The sequence below is a fragment of the Manis javanica genome, chromosome 5 (genome assembly GCF_040802235.1).
Source record: "Manis javanica isolate MJ-LG chromosome 5, MJ_LKY, whole genome shotgun sequence".
Classification (NCBI taxonomy): domain Eukaryota; kingdom Metazoa; phylum Chordata; class Mammalia; order Pholidota; family Manidae; genus Manis; species Manis javanica.
The window spans coordinates 27,770,877-27,791,479 of NC_133160.1; the positions used below are offsets into that span (position 1 = coordinate 27,770,877).

At 46.3% G+C, this 20,603-nt stretch overlaps 1 protein-coding gene across 14 annotated transcripts in view; it reads left to right on the plus strand.

Moving 5' to 3' along the window:
• SIRPA (signal regulatory protein alpha) overlaps positions 1 to 20,555 on the plus strand; it is a 75,973-nt gene extending 55,418 nt beyond the window's left edge. Inside the window, exons 9-17 of one of the 14 annotated variants that reach the window (XR_012131486.1) lie at positions 868 to 1,167; positions 3,569 to 4,470; positions 4,994 to 5,109; positions 8,499 to 9,501; positions 9,741 to 9,907; positions 12,783 to 12,907; positions 16,632 to 16,726; positions 16,981 to 17,146; positions 19,963 to 20,555. The gene's annotated coding sequence lies outside the window, so the exon portion shown is untranslated. The remainder of the gene's footprint in view (positions 1 to 867; positions 1,168 to 3,568; positions 4,471 to 4,993; positions 5,110 to 8,498; positions 9,502 to 9,740; positions 9,908 to 12,782; positions 12,908 to 16,631; positions 16,727 to 16,980; positions 17,147 to 19,962) is intronic. The other 13 variants (XR_012131488.1, XR_012131487.1, XR_012131489.1 and 10 more) reach the window with 13 other exon arrangements.
• Positions 20,556 to 20,603: the final 48 nt, after the last annotated feature.

Sequence of the window (20,603 nt, forward strand, 5' to 3'; positions counted from 1 at the left end):
TAAGATCTCAGAGATTCATAGCTGCATGTATGTGGTGTCTGATTTTAATCTTGGCATTTGGAGATGCTTTTGAAGGTGGTTTACATTATCTTTTCAAGACTGACCTGGAGGGTTACTTAATTGAGAGAGACTTTTTTTGCAACTGACTACTTCTTAATATTTTATCTTTTAAGACAAGTGCCTTTTTTTTGTCATAGCAAAATAGATGGATAGCAAGCTCTTTGACTTGGTAGGAATAGGAATTATTATTCATTAACTGTTAATGAGGTGTCCTCTGCCAGATTGGACTCATTGTCTCATTTTATCTTCTCAGCAACTTTATGTGGGGGATACATGAGTTTTGTATACATTTTACAAGTGTGGAAACCAAGGCATCAAGAAGTTAACTTACCCAAGGTTACAGAGCTGTTCAAGGGCAGAACTGGAGGCAAAGCCAGCACTCTCAGAGACCCTCCTTTGCAATCACAGTTTCACCAGCCATGGGACATGGAACTGTCAGACTAGCCACACTTGAGCCGCACATCCCATCATGCTTTTCTCATAGGGTTCTGGGCTGACATTGGCCAAGTGCAACATTTTGCTCAAGGCTTCAAAAGCACAAGTGCCGAAGTCCCCAACATTTTAGGTTCTGAGGGTCAGTGTGGGGCTCTGGGAAATGGCAGCATTTCCTTGGCATGGGAGTGGCAGTCAGATGCACAGAGCCTGCAGCTCCCATCAGACCTCCTTCAGCATCTCCGCATCCTGGGCCAGGTGCACGTGCAGCTCCGTGGGAAGAGCACCAGCTTCTCCTGCAGGTCGTCGTGACATTGAGGTTGGGGTGGTCAGAGATGGTCCCAGGTTCCAGTTCAGCCTTGCTCTCATCCACAGCAGCCCTCCTTCCTGAGCCACAGAGGCTTCCGGCTCTCAGTGATGCAGAGGTGACAGCCTGCACAGACAGCGCCACCAGCTCCCAACTGCAGAGGTCACAGCCCCAGGAATGAAGCCTTCCTTCTAGGTGACTCCCAAAGGCTCTGCTTCTCTGATGGGACCCTCGCTGATGCACAGGGGCTTGAATCTGATTTGGAAAGTGGCCGGCTCCTCTCTATCTGGGTTTGACAGATCTAGCAAATAAAAGTACAGGACTCCCACTTAAATTTAAATTTCACACCAAGAATGAATATTTTACATGTAAGTATATCTCATGTGATATTTGGGACATATTCATATTGAAAGCTTATTTGCTGTTTATCTGAAATTCAAATTTCACTGAGCACGGGCATCTGTATTTTATCCGGCCACCCTATTTCCAGTCTGCCAGGTGCCCTTCCAGGGAGCACAGCTGAGCCTCTTCCACTTGCCAGACATGATCCAAAGAACATTCGAGTAAGCACTTGATCAGCCTGTGAGAGCCTCGGAGGATGGAGTAGGGCAGGCTGAGGCTGGTCCTTGCAGGGACTCAGGTCTCCCTTCTTGAGCCACATTCTGATGCTGGGGAATCCCCAAGGGACCCTGAGTCCATGCACTGATCATCGTCACGTTCAGGATAAAGTCCCGGTTCCTTATGTTTCAGTGAGGCGTTCAGGGGCCCAGCCTGCCACCCCACCTCTCCTCCTGCCCAGCTCACACAACCACCTAGAAGGATTTGATACTCCCCCAAAGACAACCTCTTCTCACCCATAGGACTTTATCCTCATTCTTCTCTTGCCTGAATGCCTCTCCCTCCTTTGAGTGCTGTTCAAACTCTTATTCATCCTTTCTGCCTTTAATGCCACCTCCTCCCAGAAGCTTTCTCTGACCACTGCAGAGAGATGCCTGCCTCCACGTCTCTGCCCTTTCGGGCTTCTTGTACACTTAGATCACAATAGAGTCACAGCTTACACATGTTTAATATGCTCTTAAGACAAAAGAAAAGAGGAAAGAAAGATGAAAGATTAAATAAAGCACCAGTGATGCAGTGGGCGCATGCATGCCCCGAGCGGATGTTTGATACAGCCCAGATCTCCCTGGGGCTCAGTCCGCTGGAGCTCAAGTCCACTGGGGCTTCTCATCAGCAAATACCTGAGGACAAGTTTAGACTTCTAAGATTTTAAAAAATAATTAGCAGTAGAGGGGTCAAGAATGAAGGATTTGGTAGACCAGACTTGCTTAAGTTCAGATTCCAGCTCTGCCACTTACTAGCTGGGTAACTTTGAGCAAGTTGCTAACCCATCTGTGCCTCAGGCACCTCATCTGTAAAATAGGTATAAGAAGACTAACTTCATAAAGTTGTTGAGAGTATGAAATAAGTTTATAGCATGTGGAGTGCTCACAGCAATGCTTAATACCCACTACCTATACAATAAAGTATTATACAAGGAAGAGTGGTACGGGAAGACCAAGCTGTGCGGGACTCACAGATGTTCTCTAAGCTGGTGCCTCCTAAGGATGTGCCAAGTGTAATTTTTATGATACTGGGTTTTTGCTTTCCAAGCTGACTAAACCTAATAGCACCCTGAGAGGACTACAACCAGCAGACAGTCCTGGGCTAACATCCCGACTCTGCCACTTGTAGTTGTGTGACCTTGAGCAAGTCACTCCAGCCCTGCTCGTTTCACCTGTCAGATGGGACCCTTTACCCACCTTGCGGGGCTGGGAGGAGTTCACACCTGTGCTAATACATTTCATACCTGGCTGTCTTTATTATTGTGTGATTCACACAGCTGTTAGCACACTAGGTTGCATTTTTCAGTTCATGTGTGGTTGTCCTCACAACCCGGGGACTCTTGAGGATGAGCATGAGCTCCAATGAGCCCAGGTTTCCAAGGTCAAGTCTGCACCTGAATCAAGGAGGGAAGGAGAGAAGGAGAGAAGGAGGGGCTGAAGAGAGAGAGAGGACCGGAGGCAGAGAAGATGGGCCATTTCTCCTTCAGCCCCAGGCTTGCCCAACAGTAAGGTCCTGATCAGAAGAATGGATCAGCAGTTCCGTTCATTCTCCTATCGCTTTCTGGAATCACAACTTAGGTTCGTAGCTGTCTAATTTATTATTACATGGTACAGTGCAGGGTAATTATATGCTGTGGTATAATTTGGTATAACTTAGGCTGAGGCCTATAACTGTATAATTTATTATTATACAGTACAGTGCTGAATAATATGAAGAGTGTATAATTTATTTCAGGCTTACAAGACTAACCTGTAATCCAAATGCAGCACGCAGCCTATATGTATGAGTTAATATTTCTACAAAAACCTCAACTTAGAGATTTCTTCATTTCTAACTTTCTGCCTTGGGCTTCTCAGAACTCCTAGCTGCGAGCTGCCAGATTCCTGGCACTCGCTCTTTGGAATGAGGTTGAGACTCCAGGCAACCCTGGCCCTGGCTGACTGGGGCTTACACATCAGTTCATGGAAAGGGGGGAGCCAAAGCTGTCGCCATGCCCAGGTGATGTCAAGAGGACACAGCTCACCCAGGCGGAGCTGGCAGCAGGTGTAGAGTCACCCTCAAAACCCACTTTCTTGGGTGTCCCTGTGGGACCACCCCCAGTGCTGGCCCTGACTCATAGCATCTCTATGCATTTATTTGATCATTATTTTTTTGTTCTGTTCTCAGTGCTTGGAATGTATCATGGAACCAGAAAAGGTTTCCTCCCATGGAGCTGGCATTCTGGGAGTTGAGAGCATATATCTCTCTGGTCTCTCATTTCTCAGAGTGTGGTCCCTCGACTCGCATCACCTGGGAGCAGGTTGGAAGCACAGCCTCTCAGCCACCTTGACCTGCTAAATCAGAATGCAGTTTAGCAAGACCCGCTGGTGATTCATATGCATGCTAGAAGCACTGTTTGAACTTCTACCTGATTTAGGAAAATGATTTCCTTCTGTACATTCTCTTGCCCTGCAAATATATACCCAATCACTGAGCTTTAAAGCATAGTTCCTTCTCCCTGGGGACTTTCTGCTTCTTTTTTTTTTTTAAGACTTTTTTTTTCTTGGTCACAAATGTTCATTGTGTGACTTTGGGAAATAACAAAAAATCTCACAAAGAAGAAAACCAAAATCACCCCTAATCCCACCACTCAGAGATGCTGCTGCTAATACTTTAATGATTAAATCACTTGACTTTTTTTTTTTTTTTAAAACAAAACTTCAAGAAAAGGTACGATAGTGTAGCATGGTGGTTCTTCAAATTCAGCATCCAGCTGGAAACACACATTGCTGGACACCAACCCCAGAGCTTCTGATCAGAAGGCAAGGGGTCAAGCCTAAGAATTAGCATTTCCAACAAGGTCTAGGTGATGTGGAGCTGCTGGTCCAGTGACCACATTTTGGGAAGAGCTGGTGTGGTTGTTAAAGGTCTGGAAGCCTGGACTTTCGCATCAGGAGTTGGAAGATGGCTCTGCCACCTACCACCTACCTAAGGGGAAGTCAGCTGGCATCTCCATGCTCCGGCTTCCACATCCACAAGGACAGTACCTGCCTCATAAGATTACTGTAAGGACTAAGTGAACTAAGTAGGTAAGTAAAGCACAAAGCAAGTATTAATTATGATTAACATGCATATAATTCTATAATTGAGTTTCCTTAATTCAGCAACTATTCATAAACATTTTTCAAGTCATTATTCTTCTGTATATTTGCCTTCTGAACTGATGCATTTATCAAGTCTCTGGTTTTTGACTAATACAATATTAACCATGCAGCAATAAGCATTCTCATGGATAAATCATGGTGCACCTGTCTGAGTATCTCCTTAGGATAGAACATTCTAGATGTGAGATTGCTGAGTCAAATTCCATGAACATATTTAAGGCTTTTGATAAGCTTTGTTAAATGGCCCTCCAGAAAAATAATACTGACTTATCTTGCTATTAGTAGCATATGAGAGCATCTTTTCCTTGTATTTTCATCAATAGTCAAGTTCTTTGGTTTTATCAATCATGCTAATATCTTGTTGGTTAATATGAATATTTTTGGGGACCACTGAGTTGACAATCTCCCTCCAACAGCTTTGGCCTTACCATTTTTTTAAATCTCCCAGAAGTTGTGTTTACCTGAAGCCAAGCAGCCCTTTTCCCCTCCAATGAACCGACTCTACCTTGAACTGGCATCATTCCACATCCTCGCTCCTGTGGTGGCCGGGACAGCATCTCACAGGTAACAGCTGCCTGTTTAAATCCCACCTGCGCTGTTGCTAACACGCCTCCCACTTAATAGACAGAGGTGGGCAGAGAAGGCAGGGAACATTAAGGAGGCAGGGGGAAGGAGAGAAGTCATGTGGTCAGCAAAAAACGTCCTCATCATCTCCTGCCAATCGAGGGCTCAGTGTTGGGGGTGGGCGGGGAGAGGCATACAGTAAACACACACACAGTGTGAAATGCTAATGGTGCAGATGGGGACAAAGCGATAGGAATCTCACGTGAGACAGGGCACTGGCTTTCAAGTCAGAGAATACCCACGTTCAAACCCTGTCTCTCCTGACTCCTAACTTGGAGCAGGTGCCTAACTTGCCTGAGTCTTCACTTCTGCACCTGTAAAATGGTAAAGACTATTTATTTTGAGGCTCTAACAATTTAAAATAAGTAAGAAAAATCTGGAAACAAGTAGACTATGAATCTCAAAATGATGCCCCCAGGGCCAAATGTAGTCCATTGGTCTTGTTTGGTCCCATCCAGTGTTTTTGAAAAATACTTAAAGAGGAATTAGGATGGCTTAGGTCAATAGAGCCCCATCCTAGTTGCCCAACAGAAACGCCTGGATGTATACGGGTTCCTTGAGAGGATCTGGGCTCATTCACTGACTTGTCTTCCAGGCATCATAATAACAGGGAATGAGTTTATCCTCTCACCTGAAACAAAGAACTCGCCAAAATAGAGGAAATAATAGTTTCGAGAACACTGGACATCAGACAATAGAGGTGGTGATCCCTGAGAGAGAGAAAACCAACGAGGGAAGCCCTATGCTTGCCCCAGCTTCCTGTCTGGGGAGCGTTGTCAGGCCACAGAGCAGGAGGAAACCAAGCTGAGCCCACTGGTCCCTCCAAGCTGAGGAGATGCGGCTGGGAGGCCAGGGTAACTGGAGTTTACAGGGCAGAGTGTCATGGGGAGAAGGTTGTATAACAAGAGGGAGAGAAAGGGGGAGAGAGGGATTGAGAGAAAGAGGGAGAATGCAGATACGCTCTGGAGATCTGCAGAGGCCCCGCAAGTCTCCTTCTCATCGAGTGCTGCTGAGAACATCTGGATTAGCCAGAATTTTCTAGAGAAACAGAACCAACAGGAGATAGATTTAGACCTAAATTATCAGCACAGGCAGGATTTAACCAGGCAGCTGTTAGACCTAGACAGATATCAATACAGACATTGACATAGATATAGACACATGGAGAAAAGATTTATATGGGAATTGGCTTATGTGGTTATGGAGACCGAGAAGTACCACTCTCTGGTGTCGTCAAGCTGGAGAAGCTGGAAGCTGGGTATATTCAGTCTGAGTCTAAAGGCCTGAGAACCAAGGAGCCAATGGGGCGAATCCCAGTCCACGTCCCAAACCCCCAACCCAGGCATGCTGACGTGTGACGTCTGAGGGCAGGAGAAGATGGATGATTCAGCTCCAGCAAAGAGAAAATTCACCCTTCCTCCCCTGTTCTGTTCTCGTTAGGGATTCAGTGGGATTCTGAGGCCCAGCCACACTGGTGAGGTTATCTTCTTTACTCAGTCTACCAATTCACATGCTGATCTAGTTCAAAAACACCCTCACAGACACACACAGAAATAATGTTTTACCTGCTTTTTGGGCTTTCCTTAGCCCAATCAAGTTGACACACAAAATCAACCACCACATCACACCTGTGAGGAAACTACCCGAGGCCAGCAAAGAACCACTTGAGGAGATTGGAGGAAACAGTGCCTGCGGCCCGCACAGAGCACAGCAGCACCAGTTAGTCGCAGGCAACAGCTGCCGGCCCCTCCAGATGGATCTCATCTGCTGCCACCTTCTTCCCCAGGGCCTTGGCCCTGACTGCAGAGTCCAGCTGACAGCCCAGCGGCTGGATCATCTCTGGGGGGCCCATCCACCCTCAGGACATTATTCTTCCCATCAGCCTTAGAGACAGGGTGGGCTTCTGGGAACACAAGCCCTGAGAAACCAGTTCCGAATGCCAAGCAACCAGATTGTGCAAAAGCATCCACAGGTGACAAGAGGTGAGCCTTTGTCAAAGGTGCAGAGAGCTGCTGTGATGGCAGGAGAAATAGCTAGGCTCGCCACAAATCTCAGAGGACCCAGGAAGAATTACTGGTCTCAGCCAGACCCAGGCATCCGTAGAGATATTGTGTTCATTCGTTCATCCTTCCATAAAAGATTTATTGAGCACCCTCTGAATACCAGGCACTGTTCTAGACCTAAGAATGCCGTGAGGACTGTGAAAAGACTCTGCCTCCCTGGGGCTCACAGTCCAGTGGAGGGAGGGAGAAGGATGATAATTCCTTACAATAAAGCATGCTGACTGGTGAAATGGTGGTCGTGACAAGGTAAATGGATGCACCCAGCACATTTTGAAGGATAAGTAGAGTCTTCTGGGGAAATGAGGGAGGGAAGGCCGTTGTAATCAAAGGGCTGGCAGTTGCAGGTAAATAGGATCCAGGTATTTGGGAGAGCCTCTGGGGCTTTAGTGAGCATGGAGGTTACAGTGAGGAGATGGGGCCAGGCGAGCAAGGAGAAATGGAATGTGCCAGATGGGAAAAGATTTTGAATGCCTGGACAGGTAATTTGGACTTGACCACCTGGCCTGGAACAAAATGCCCTTGGAGGGTTTTATGCAGGTGGATGACTTGAGGATCTTGAAGTTTCAGAGGCCGCGCAGAGGCAGGGGAATGGCCATGTGAGGGCTGGGGGAAACCACCAGAGGAAGAGAGACAAGAAAGGGGTCTGGTAAGGACATGCTGGCAAGAGACAATGGGGGCCTGAATCAGGTAAATGTCAGTCTGTTTAACAAGAAGATGGATGAAGGGGTGAAGTGACAGAGCCTGGAGACCTGTCGGATGTTCAGAAGGTGGGTATTCATGAAATGCTCTTCTACTCAGGCATTTCAATCTTAGCTGAGAGCCCTCTTCATTTGTAGTTTATTATTGCTGCTTTCATCATCATCACTATTACTTAATATTTCTCCCAGAGCTTCAGGCAGGGCTAAGTGACAAAATAAGTTGGGCCTGTTTTTATCTTCATTTTAAATTTTGAGTGGAGAACAGATGGGTTGGATGGAGAAAGAAAAGTGCTTTGTTCTTGAGTAAGACTTCAACTTCTGAAAGCCAGTTGCCCAAGCTCACTCTACACCAGGGCAGATGAGACCTATGGCAAGTCTCCTAACTTTCTCTGCAGTGAGGAAATTGCTTTTGCTGTTAAAGAGAGAAAACGGTTATAGCACTGAGGAACAGCCGATTTTAATAGGAAGTAAAGAGAAGCCTTCTCGTCTCAAAGCTAACAGCTACCCTTTTATGCTAAATAGGTCCCTGAGCTCCCACCTTAAACTCTCACTTTCTTCTTGTCTGGAGGAATTTGAACCACAAGACCACCTGGATGGTGGGAAGACCTCCCTCAACATGTATTGCATGTCTCGCCACAAGGGGGCGCTCCCAGATCAGACACAGGTGGCTGGTAGCCACCTGTCTCACTGCTGCCACCTACTGTGAATGTAGCATCTTTGCAGACTCACCCAGAAACGCTGCACCAAGGGTGTCCCTGCCTGTACTGTAAGATCTCCAGAAAGACCAGACACAGCCCTGAAGGCTGGCACAAGGTCACAACAGAGGAACAGAATGTCCTCGAGACTTCCCTGGGTCACTACAAAAGAGATGGGTCTTCTGGGGAGGCAATGGGAACTAAATGAGGGCCTACTATGTACCCAAGCTTTACATAACTCAAGTCATTCACTCCACAAACACTGAGGGCCTTGGTGGTGGCTATCCAATATGGGGTGTGTGGATAAAGTGAAGGTTCCTGTGGCTAGGATTCTCACCTGGCCCTGGTTGGCTAGCTCACTGCACACGTGTGGGCAATACATTACTATTGACTATATAAAGAACTTCGCCCAGTGCTCTGCACTGTGCGGTGGCACAGCTGCAAGGCTGCAAGTGAGCAGAGATGCCGCTGGAGTGGTGGCAGCACCAAGGACAGAGACCAAGATGGCTGTGGAGGCAGAGAGGCCCAGAGACAGAGACCGGCTTGCTGCATGCAGACTCACTCTGAGTGGATTGGATTCTAATTGACCTGCCACCGTGGGAATAAAGTTGGGTATAACCCTTTCACTCCAAGAACGTTTCACTGTCGTTTCTTTGGTCTCGTTGAATCCACAGGGATCTTGTCCAGGGCTGAAACCCATTGGCAAGACCGGGAGGAAGTTGAAGGCCAAGCAGGAGACTTGATCCTCAGATGAGCTTTTTGGCAGTCAAACCCACTTTCTGCAACATGTTGCTAAGCAGGAAAGTGGTCTCAGCTGTGGACTAGCTTCACACTGCTCCCATGTGAGCTTTGGAACATGAACTGCAGCCGTATGAGGTGAGGCGCTGGCCTTTCGCACCCCAGGCCTGGGGTGGGGGAGGGTAGGTTTGTCGGGTACAGCGGGAGGAATGGATTTTCCAGAGAAGGCATCAGCAGTGAGCTAGATTCAGAGCAATGGAGGAGGGGAACACCAGCCAGAAATGAGGATCTGGGTGCCTCTCCCACAGCCTTGACTACAAAAGTTAGTGGTGATTGTTTTCAAATTAGTATTATGTCCAGGATTCCTTTCTTCCCAGGTACAGAGGGAGGAAATGGCTCTGGGGACGCCCTCACCTCCAGAGCTCCGCTGAGGGCCTCAGCGTCAGCGTTGACTCGTTCATGAAGTCTCCCAGGACCTCCTTCCTCTCTCCAAAGGGGGAGTGTCCAGTGAAGATCCCTGTATGAGCTTAGGAGGGCGAGATGAGTAAGACGGGGTGGTGGGGATCCTCCGAGGGGCCCTGGCAGCCTGCACGGGCAGCGGTACACCTGTGCGCGACCTGCAGGCGGTTCATTCTGGATGCCTTTTCTCTTGCCTTCTTCCCATCCAGCCAGGTGCTGTTCCTGACAATTCCATCCCCTTAATTTTCCCACCTGGGCTGCCATCGCTGTGTGGACAGAACACAAGCAGGGACTTTGGGATCACCAAAATCCCAACTCAGCTCTCCAGTGAGCTTGAGAATGTCAGTGTTGAAGAGATTTTTGTCTACAGAAAAGGTTCCTTGCAAGAGCTTGTTATTTAATTAGCGTTCAATGTATTACAGTAGCTTTAAAAGGAAAAACCTAGTCATTCTTAAGCCTTTAAGTTAAATTTACAAACCATTATTCTATTTCTATACAGGTACTTTCAAGGGGCTTTTGATTAATGGTCAGTCCACTAAAACTCAGTTCAACGATCCAGCCATTTGCAAACTCGGTTGATTAAATTATCTTCAACATTTTACACAGGACTTACTAATTTAACACATCCAGTTTCCCTTTTTAAACACTTCCACTGCCTGACCTGACAAGCAAACTTTCCAAAGTACTTAAGCCAATTTGGAAAATCTAATTTAAAGACTTATACATACAGTGAATTTCAAGCTCTCTTATCAGTCTGGTATCATTTATAAAGTAAGTATAAGAAGGTTTGTATGCATCTCAACAAAAAATCCAAAGCCTAAAATCAATTATACATTTAAAATTGGAATCACAAGGCTAATGTGTTCATACTCTAATATGCCAAAAAAAGGCTCTTCAATGTTATGAATACTTTAAATATCAAATACACAATGATATGCATTTGACTCCTAAAACCTTTGCAGGGTTATAGGCATTTGCCTAGTAGAGAGACAGTTCTCCATCCTAAGTGGATTGGGGTGACTTCCTTCAGTGCATTGTGCCATCTTAGGGGTAAGAGTTTCATATTGTGGCAGAAACTGCTGGGTCCCAATGTGCATGCTCTGCTTCCTCCTTAGAAATAGAACCTCAGATTCTCAATGAGCATTTGGTCACTCGGAATAAAGACACTATCTCCCAGCCTCCCTTGCAGTTAAAAGTGGCCATGTGACTAAGAACTGGCCAGCCAGATATAAGCAGAAATACATGTGGCAATTTCAGAAACCTTTCTGAAAAGAGCTGGTGTGTGTGTCCTTTCCCCCTTTCTTGTCCATGCCTCCGTCTTGCCACCCAATGATTGTGATGGTTGGCATCTAGCTACTTTCTTGAACCTGGAGGATCAGGGCCCTACTCTTGGAGTGGTGGAGTGGTGAGCTGGAAGGATCCTAGGATTCGGATGACTCCATGGAGCAGAACATTCATTTCAGCCACTGATAGATTGTTTGGAATGATCTCTCCCATCCCAAAGCCCCTTGGCAATGTGACTTTGCCCTCTTCCTATCAAGAGCTGAAGTCTGTTTCCCTCCCCTGAATCTGGACTGTTCTTGTGACTTGTTCTGGTCAGCCATGTTGGACAGAATTGGCATTGGGAGACTTCTGAGGCTAGGCTATTAGGGGCCATGCGGTTATACATTTGCCCTCTTGGCGTGCTGACCCCAGACCCCAGGTGGGGGAACCAGTCCCAGGATGAGGGTCCCAGCCAGGGGCACCAGCCGCCAGGCACAGAGTGAGGCAACCTCCCAGCCGACCGCAGCTGCTGGGGGAGCCCACGAGCAGATCAAAGGGAGGGCGCTCCAGCACCACATAGAATAGAAGACATAAACTGTCATCGTTTTCAGCCACTGTTTCAGGGCAGTTTGTTTATGCAACAAAAGCTAAATGGAGCACAGCCTTAGGCTGCCCACCTCTGGCTTCTTCATGAGGAAGAAACTGATCTTTTTAAAGCCATCAATGTTGCGGGGCTTGGATGAACTGAATCCTGACATACTGTGGACCAGAGATTCTTGCTGGGACATGATACTCAGCATCCAGGGCTGTTCCTCCAGCTGCTGATAGACATGCTGAGCTCTTTTAACTGGTTGCCATGACAATAAGGGACTCCATTTCCTCTAAAGAGATTGGTCTCATGGGCAATTAGATTCTGGCCATACCCATTACCTAATTCTCCTGTCTGATCTAAAACTACCACCTCCCCCTCTTGCTCCCTGCCCACCCTCTGCCCAGGAGGTCAAACCAGCTTTCTTCACTAGTCTCCTTACAGCCTAATTGAATTCTAAAAGCTGTTTCTTACCCTTGCTGCCTGCTAGGCTGCAACTCACATAGATATTCAGAGGCTTCCTTTTGGATTCTGCATCTCTCTTTTTCCATGCTCTGTGCTACAACATCCCAGAAGGTGAGGTAGACAGAGACTGTGAGCCTTCTTGTGCACTGCGCTTTAGTTTCCTGATCTGCAAGTTGTGACTGTGTTCTGAGCTCATGCGGACGCTGGGAGATCCCAGAGATGCTCACAAATATCTTGCAGGTCTCCGCCTCTTCGCTCCCTGCTTGGAGCCCAAATGACTTCCCTGGGCACTGGCCATAAAATCTGATGCTAACTGTGGCCTGGGAGCCCGCAGAGCTCTCTGCTTCCTCTATTCACACTGGCCTCATGGTGTGTGCGGCACAAAGAGGGAACCCAAATAATGTACCAATATTGGCTCATCAATTATAGCAAATGCATCATGCTGATGCAAGATGACAATAATAGGGGACACTGTATATACTGTGGGGGTGGGGGCAGGGGTATATGGGAACTCTGTACTTCCATTCAATTTTTCAGTAGACCTAAACAACAAAGTCTATTTTTTTTTTAAAGTTCTTATAGAATTTAACTTACATCAAGTTAAAATGGAGTTTGATTTGTTTATCACTGTCTCATCCTCTAGACCGTGTACTCCAGGAGAACAAGAAGCGGGCCTGAATCTCCGTGGTGAGTGAAGAGTGACTCAGTGAGTCTGTCGGCAGACAGCGCAGGGCGTGGTACAGAGCGGCTTCCAGTGCATGGAAACAGGTTATAACCCTGCCACTCTCACCCCTGGAGTAAATTCCAAACTCATTACCACACACAAAGCCGTGAGCTGAGGTTACTTCAGCCCTCAACAAATACAGTTCTGCAGCTTCACCCCCCCAAAACCCCAGGGAGAGAAAGTTTGTGCTTTTTGAAACCTTCTGATTTTATTGAAGAGAAAGGCTCTGTCTGGTGCCACGACAGCCCCCTGAGGCTTGCAGATCTTCCTTTTCTCCTGCCTCTAGCAGGCTTCGGCCAGAGCTAGTCCCTCATAATAATGTTCCTTGAATTCATTGTTATGCCACTTCTATGAATAGAATATAATACTGGCTTTTCACTCATCGGAGTAACTTAAAGTTTCCTTCTTAATCACCTCATTCATAGAAGTTTTAAAAAATGTGAGGCAAGTTCAAGAAAAACGTTAAGTCCAGGATAGTGTCAGTAATGTGTCTGGGCAGGTGGCATGTGGATGTCTGAAGTCTGAGCAACGCAATGAGATGAATTCTGAGGGTCATTTTTAAAGCAAGGACTGCTTGCGACTATGTGGTTTGTTTAAGCTGATTGACTAAAATATGTTCATCACAAATGAATATATTTTTATAAAATGATAATATCAATAATATAATGAGCAACTCAAATGCTTATCCTATAGGAAGGGTGTTGGTATGCTTTTTCATTCAGTACTCTTAAAAGTGAAAGAGGTGCTATTAATAGTGACGCTAGAACAAAGGCACAACCTCAGGAATGTCCCCAGCAAAAGGGATGTTCAGTCCCCAAACACTGGGAAATGTTTGAGTCAATTATGGTTATACCCAATTTGTGAACTACTATGATTATGTAAGTTTACACATAATACTTATGAAAAAAGTGTAAAAACTGCTTAAGACTTATGTTCATTCATTGCAACTACCTCCAAGAGGTGGGATCAAAAGTGGTACTTGGGTTTTTTATTATAAGTTTACATAAATATTTATGCCTCACCTTGTTCCAGAAAACTCTGATTTGGCACATCTGACCGTGCCACTTCTTTGCTTGAAATCTTACACTTGCTTTCCTTGTTCTTGAAATAAAGTCATCACAACACAGCCTGCAGGTCTAGTGTGATCAAGCTCCCTCTTCATGTCCCTGTGTGGCTACCCTGGCTTCCTCTAGACTCTCATGCAGACAATGCTCCTTCCACCTCTGACCTCTGCCCATGCTGGTCCTCTACTGAAAACCCTCCCTGCGCTTACCCCCAGTCTTCCTAACCTCCCACCCCTCTAACTCCTGCCCCTCCTTCAGACCTCAGCTTCAAAATCTCCTCTTCAGGTGGCCTCCTCAGTGCCTCCATCAGGCCTTCGTTACACATTACTCCCCAAAGTAATGAAGTTAGTGCTTCTTTATTTTTCACAGCTACTTGCTCTACCAGGCCATCCTTGATGAACTGTAAATTCCTTGAAGGCAACGGTTGTGCATGTTCGGATCGCCACTGTGCCTTGGCCCAGGGCAGGGGCTCAGTAAGCCTTTGACATCTGAACTCTGATTGTTGGTTCATTGCACACGAGCCTTCTTGATGCTTTCTTGAATTTTTCAAATGATTCTAAATGAGCAAGAGACACTTGTTGTGATCTGTAAAATCAATAAGAAAATTGAATAGCAATATTCCCCAGAGCATTACAATGTAATTTCATTTGCAAACATTTGATTTATACACTTTCCAATGATGCATCTTTTCCATAAAGCAAGTCCCAATTTAGGGACTTTTCTCCCTGGAAACTTAAAGCTCAGATCACCAAGGCTACATTTTTCAAGGCTGAGATGGGGCAGTGGGGGTGAAGGTTGCTGCCAGCTGGCTTCTGCAGACTGATTTCTTGAGTACAATCCACACACCACCTCTGGTGGCATTCTGAGGGCCTGCCTGTGCCTGACCGTGGTCCTGATGCCATTGGTGCCTGTTAAAGAGAGAACACTGTGCCTGGAGCCTTGATCCCAAGAAAGAAAGGCTCCCTTGCCATTCCTGGTACCCTGCATCTCTCACATTCACTTTGGAGAGCGCAGTCTGCTAACAGGACTACAGAAGGTCCCCCCACGCTCCCTGCGGCCTGCTCTGCACACAGCAGCCAGCCTGATCCCTCTAAATCCATGTCAGAAGATGTCCCTCCTGCACTTAAAGCCCTCCAGTGCCCTCACCTCACCCACACCAAAAGTCAAGGTCTTTCTCATGGCCCATAGATTGAGCAAAAATCTCATGCACTGTCCAAACCAGGGCACTTTGACAGTAAAAGGGGCTCCTGTCATCCCATGGGGTAATGGTGCCCATGGGCCAGGGTCTGCTTCTGCAGCCTGTCCTACCTCTGCCACGCCCCTCCCTGGCTTCCCTGCTCTCCTTTACACCAACAGCCGCCAACCCCACTCTGGGCTTCACACTTGCTGCTCCTCTGCCAGGGATGCTCTCTCGCGACTCTGCACAGACACCCGCAAGTGCCCCTCCTACACACCTCTGGCCAAGTGTCCACCCCTCAGAGAGGCCTGTGGGACTCCTCTGAGCACCACCTCCCACCTGCCATCACTCACGCCAGCATCCTTTTATTCTCCTCACAGTGCTCAGAACCGCTGGGAACTGACCCATTTGCTCATTGATAGGTGACTGGTCTTCCCTAGTAGGGAGTGAGACTCATGAAGGAGGGACTCTCTGCCTGATCACCATTGAATCCCCTGCCCCCATCCCAGTGCAGGACACCCACCAGGTGCTTAGTAGGCGATCATCAAGAGATCAGATGGATTTGGGTGGGGAGGGCATTAGTCCTGATAACACAATTTTGAGCCAGACAGTGTCCCTATGTTTCTCATGTGACCTCCACCACCTGCCAGAATAAACTCATCACCCTCACTTTCAGATGAGGAAACCAGAGGTCATTTGCTTTATTCATCACTTAGGGACTCAATGACTGAGGCAGGGCAGGTATAACATGTCAGCTCTTGAAAGGACAAAGGCCCTTACAATATTATCCATGTCATTTTACAGAAGAGAAATTTGTATCCAGAATGCAAAGCCCACCATCCATGGCCAGCTAGCAGAACGCAGACCACACTCAAGTCCCCAGTCCCTGGACTCTCAGTCCAGTGCTCCATCTCCAGGCCCAAACACCACACGGCTCTTCACAGTGGCAGGAAAGCCCTCCCGTATTTCACAAACACGAGGGCAGGTCCTTTCAGAGCTACACCAGTGAAAAGGCGAGTTAAGAGGGAGACAGGTCAGCATTTTTCCAACGGCAAACTTCATGTCAAAGGCAATCAAGGATACAGCAACGCCTGGAAACAAAGATAATGGGGCTTGGCTTAAGTTAGATGAAGACAAGACAGGATGGGGGCACAACTTATGTGCAAATTTACATATTAGAAGAGTAATTATCAATCTTTGTTATTAATCTCCACAGCTATAATGCGAGGCCACGAGGACCCGCACATGAATCAAGAATGCCCCAAATGACGTGTATTAGGGAACCATTGTTCCTGGCACTGTCATGGGGACATGTTGCCTTCACTTTGGGGCCTTTAATTAATAGACGAGCCCCATTGCTGGGCTCGTTTGTGTGAAGGACTTGGAATTGGGGGTGGGGGAGGGGTGATCCACATCTGAGGGATCATTATGATTGTCATGATCATTATAACAAGAGTTTCCTCGCTGGCAATGGTGCACAGCGTTGTCGTGGAAACCGCGTGCTTATTAGTAACACGCTCTTTTAAGGTTACCGGGATGTTGGCATCCCCTCACCAACGCCTGCTCTGTGATTGCTGCACAGTGGCCTTTGTGACATGGACAAAGAATCAGTATTCCACAAGGTCTGTGATGTTTTTATTCCAATTCTTCCTCTGGCTTGCTCTCCATCCCCACAAACAGCTCATAAAAAAATGATCGCCCCTCTGGGGTTGCTGAAAATGTTCTATATTGTGATCTGAGTGGTGGTCACATGGGTATATACATATGTAGAAATCCATTGAGCTGCACGCTTAGGATTAAGTGCACTCTGCAAGCAGATATGTTATGGCTCAATAAACAAACAAAAATTTATATTTCACCCTTTTCTTGCCACTAGGAAAATTTTGTCCTTTCAGTAGGCATGTGACTCACTCAGCTGACATGTGGAGAAGCACAGGGAGAGGCACCGCCCTTGAGGACAGGCAGCAATTTGTGTCATCCACCTCTCACACGGTGTCACGTGCATCATAGACTTTAAATCACCGAACCTTTGCTTCCATCTAGTAAGTCGGTGTTTTTCTCCCCATTTGACAGATTGGAAACTGAGGCTCCGTGTAGTGCACTGTCTTGCCCAGAACCACCCAGAGGAGCGGGATCCGCGTAGGTCTCTGGGACCCCTAGCCATACTCCTTCCTTCCTATAGGGGCATGCCTCCTTCACCCAGTGAAATGGGCCCAGAAAAGGGAGTCCAGGGCAACACCACCTGGAATGGATAGCATATGGGGAAAATGTAAAAACCAAAAAAGAAGTGTTTCTCATTAAAAATAAAAAGATTTAGAAAGAAGTCACCAAATACTGGTGAGAAAGGGATGTATCTCATCCCAAACATGTTATTGCTTGCCCCGTTCAGTACTTTTTAAAAATTTACTTGCCTACATGGGAAAAAATGCAAATCCAGATTTCCGAGGTCTCTTGACCATCGATCCTGGCTACTCTGGGCCTACGCTCCCCATGGCACACACATGCCAGTTTACCCAGCTCCCACCTGGCCACCTGCACTCATTGGGGGAGTGACTACCTACTATTTGGCGGCGGCCGGCATTCATTTGTTCTCCTCCTGGGAACCACACTCCAATTTTCCTCTCAAAAACCACCCCGCTTCCCATTCCTAGTCCAGCTACATTGAGTTGGGTTGACTCCATCCCTGGTTCCATGTGGTTCAGTCCTGACCAGAGCATCACATAGGCATTAGTGCAGGATCAGACACTGATCCCATCATAGCCAATGAGTGACAATGAAAGTCTATTGGGATTTGCTATGAAAATAGCATGTTATACTTGCATCTGCAGAGTAGAACCTGGAGCTGCTGCCAGGCATCTTAAAAGCATGTGGAGTCTTAGAATGAATTCAACACAGAGGAGAAAAGAGCCTGATGGCAGAGAGGTCTTGGTGTTATTGAGCCCCTTGATCAAGCTTTAGATGAAGCTAACTATATTGTATTTTTCACTTATGTGCGCTAACAAATTATTTGGTTTGTTGTTTATTTCTTTACCTTAATTGAGAGAGTTTTGAGCCATTTGTTTGCAAGTAACCAAATAGTCTTTCCTAGAGAAGCTCCTGGGACAATAGACAAGCAGCATTAGGACCCAATGCATAAAAGTAACAGAAACCTAAATTTCAACCCATCATAAAAATGGAAACTTCCAACCTTGAATCCTTAAGGAGCAGCAATATGTTGTGAAATCCAAGTCAACAAAAGTGTTCAACAGATTAAAATTTATTATCAGTATGTCAAGTTTGACACAGGTTAAAGGGTTGGAGGAAATAATCCCCACCTTAGGTGCCTTTCAACTTGCTGACTCTCTGAGCCAAGAATGGAATATTCCTCAAGAAGGATTTCCTGAATACCTTAGGAAGATTCCTCCACTACCCCTACTATTGCTAAGTCCCAATTGTTTCCTTCCCAACAGTTACCACTATTTTAGATTTCATTAAAATTTAACATTTTTAATTCATTTAAATTTTTATTTTTAATTTTAGATTTATATTTTGGTTTCCTTGTTTATTTATCTCCCCCACTAGACTGCAAGTTCCACAAGACCTGAGACCCTAGGCATTTTATTTTCCTGTACTTCCAGCACCTAGCAAAAGTTCTACCACCTAGTAGGCCTTCAATGAATACTTTGTTGAACAAATGAAGGAATGACTGAAACCTCCCTGACCCTGTGTTTTCTATGAAATCATTCGGAAAGCCCGTGGCCAAATGGAAGCCATGGGGTCTGGTGCCGCAGTCTCCTTTAAAGACATCTCATCAGTGTCATTTAGTGAAGGATGTCATTTCAGCAAAGGACGTTCTATCACCTATTCTCTAGTGTTCTTCATCCCTATCACATTCACCTTTGTCTAGGAACATTTCTGCTTCCCACCGGGTCACCCAGCATAGGAGACAGCCCCTGGGAGTTAGGCAGGGCTCAGCCTTCCTCTGCAGAACCCTCCCTGCTCTCCCCACTGGGTTGCTGGATGCTTGAGCTTTGCCACTGTCCCTTGAGACAACATAGGAAAGGAAACCCTCATTTACTGAGCACATACTATGTATCAGGAGCTTCGTGCCTATGATTGCATCTAATCCTCACATCCACCTTACAAAGTTGGCACTATTAGTCTTTATTTTACAGAGGGTAAGACTAAGGCTCAAGGAGATCAAATGACTTGCCCAAGGTCACACAGATCTCAAATGTGGCACTCTAAAGTCTTTGTTCCATTCTCCTACATTTTGTTTTCTAACATGAATGTGTGTGTGTTTGTGTATTTCTCATTCCCCAGCACCCTTTTCTGCAAATGGTCTCTTCACTGTCTGCGGACTGTGGCGCTCATAGACACACACCCCAGGTCATCCACATTTTGTTTTTAATTTATTGTACTAGAAGAGTAGGAAATAACACAGGCCTGTTGAGGACTAAGCGAATTCCAAGTAAATTGCATAAACGGGTTTTTTTTTAAAGCACACAAAGTAACCCTAAAACAACCTATACATTTCAGGACATTTTGAGAGACGTGGGGCTTGGGCATAAAGAGGTGTGTTCAGTGGTGTTTTCTACGAAAACTCATGTCTATTTCTTCTCCTATCCAGCCTCCTGGACCCACAAACAAAACCATAGTGCCTGGGGGTGAGTGAGCAAGAGAGCAGGGAGAGACAGAGCAAACCTGATTGAAACCAAGGCATTGGGAGGTCTCTGCCTCTGATTCTGGGTTATTGGAATCAAGGGAACTCATCTGGCCTCAAGCACTCAATCATTTCATTCCCCTTTCTGGTTTTATTTTGAGACATTAAAAGGAAAGAATCATCAGGGGGCTGAAAAGGGTCTTTTTCTCTTTCTAGCTGTTGCTTCTGGATTCCCTCACCCAGTGCCCAGGGCATATGTTTGGCCAGATGGCTTGGACTTCTGGCGGCCGACTCAGCTGCTCAAGAACATGGTTGTGCTTAACCTCATCAACTTGACTCAGCTTCAGTTCATCCTGGGGTAGGAGCGTAATACTGATCAGTTTAATTAGTTTAATGAGGGCTGAGGGAACTGGTCCAGATTTTGAGTTTGTTGCACAGAACAAATTGGTTTGCCTCGTTCCCTCAATCATTTTAGCATTCAGAGGGAGAACTGCTCTCATTAACCACTTAGGAAAAGGGCTTTAACCCCCTTCCTCTCCTTTGAGGACTTGGGCGCTGCCCAGGGTAACATGGACTGGGGTCCAGGAACTTAGTTCTTCAAAAGGTGTGTTCCTAAACAAAAAGAACTCAGAGTACACCAATTGAACATTTAATCTCCAGAAGACTGAACTCTCTTCTGTAGGAATTTCTACTCCAATAATAGGCAGTGTTTTTGAGCATTTTATCTAAAGCATGGTGTCCAAAGTGGGGTGCACAGGAGATCCTTTGAGGTTTGGGAATAAATGTTGGGATTCCTTTTTGTTTATTGATCTTGTTTTAAATTTCTACCATCTGTATGTTTTTATTATATGTATATG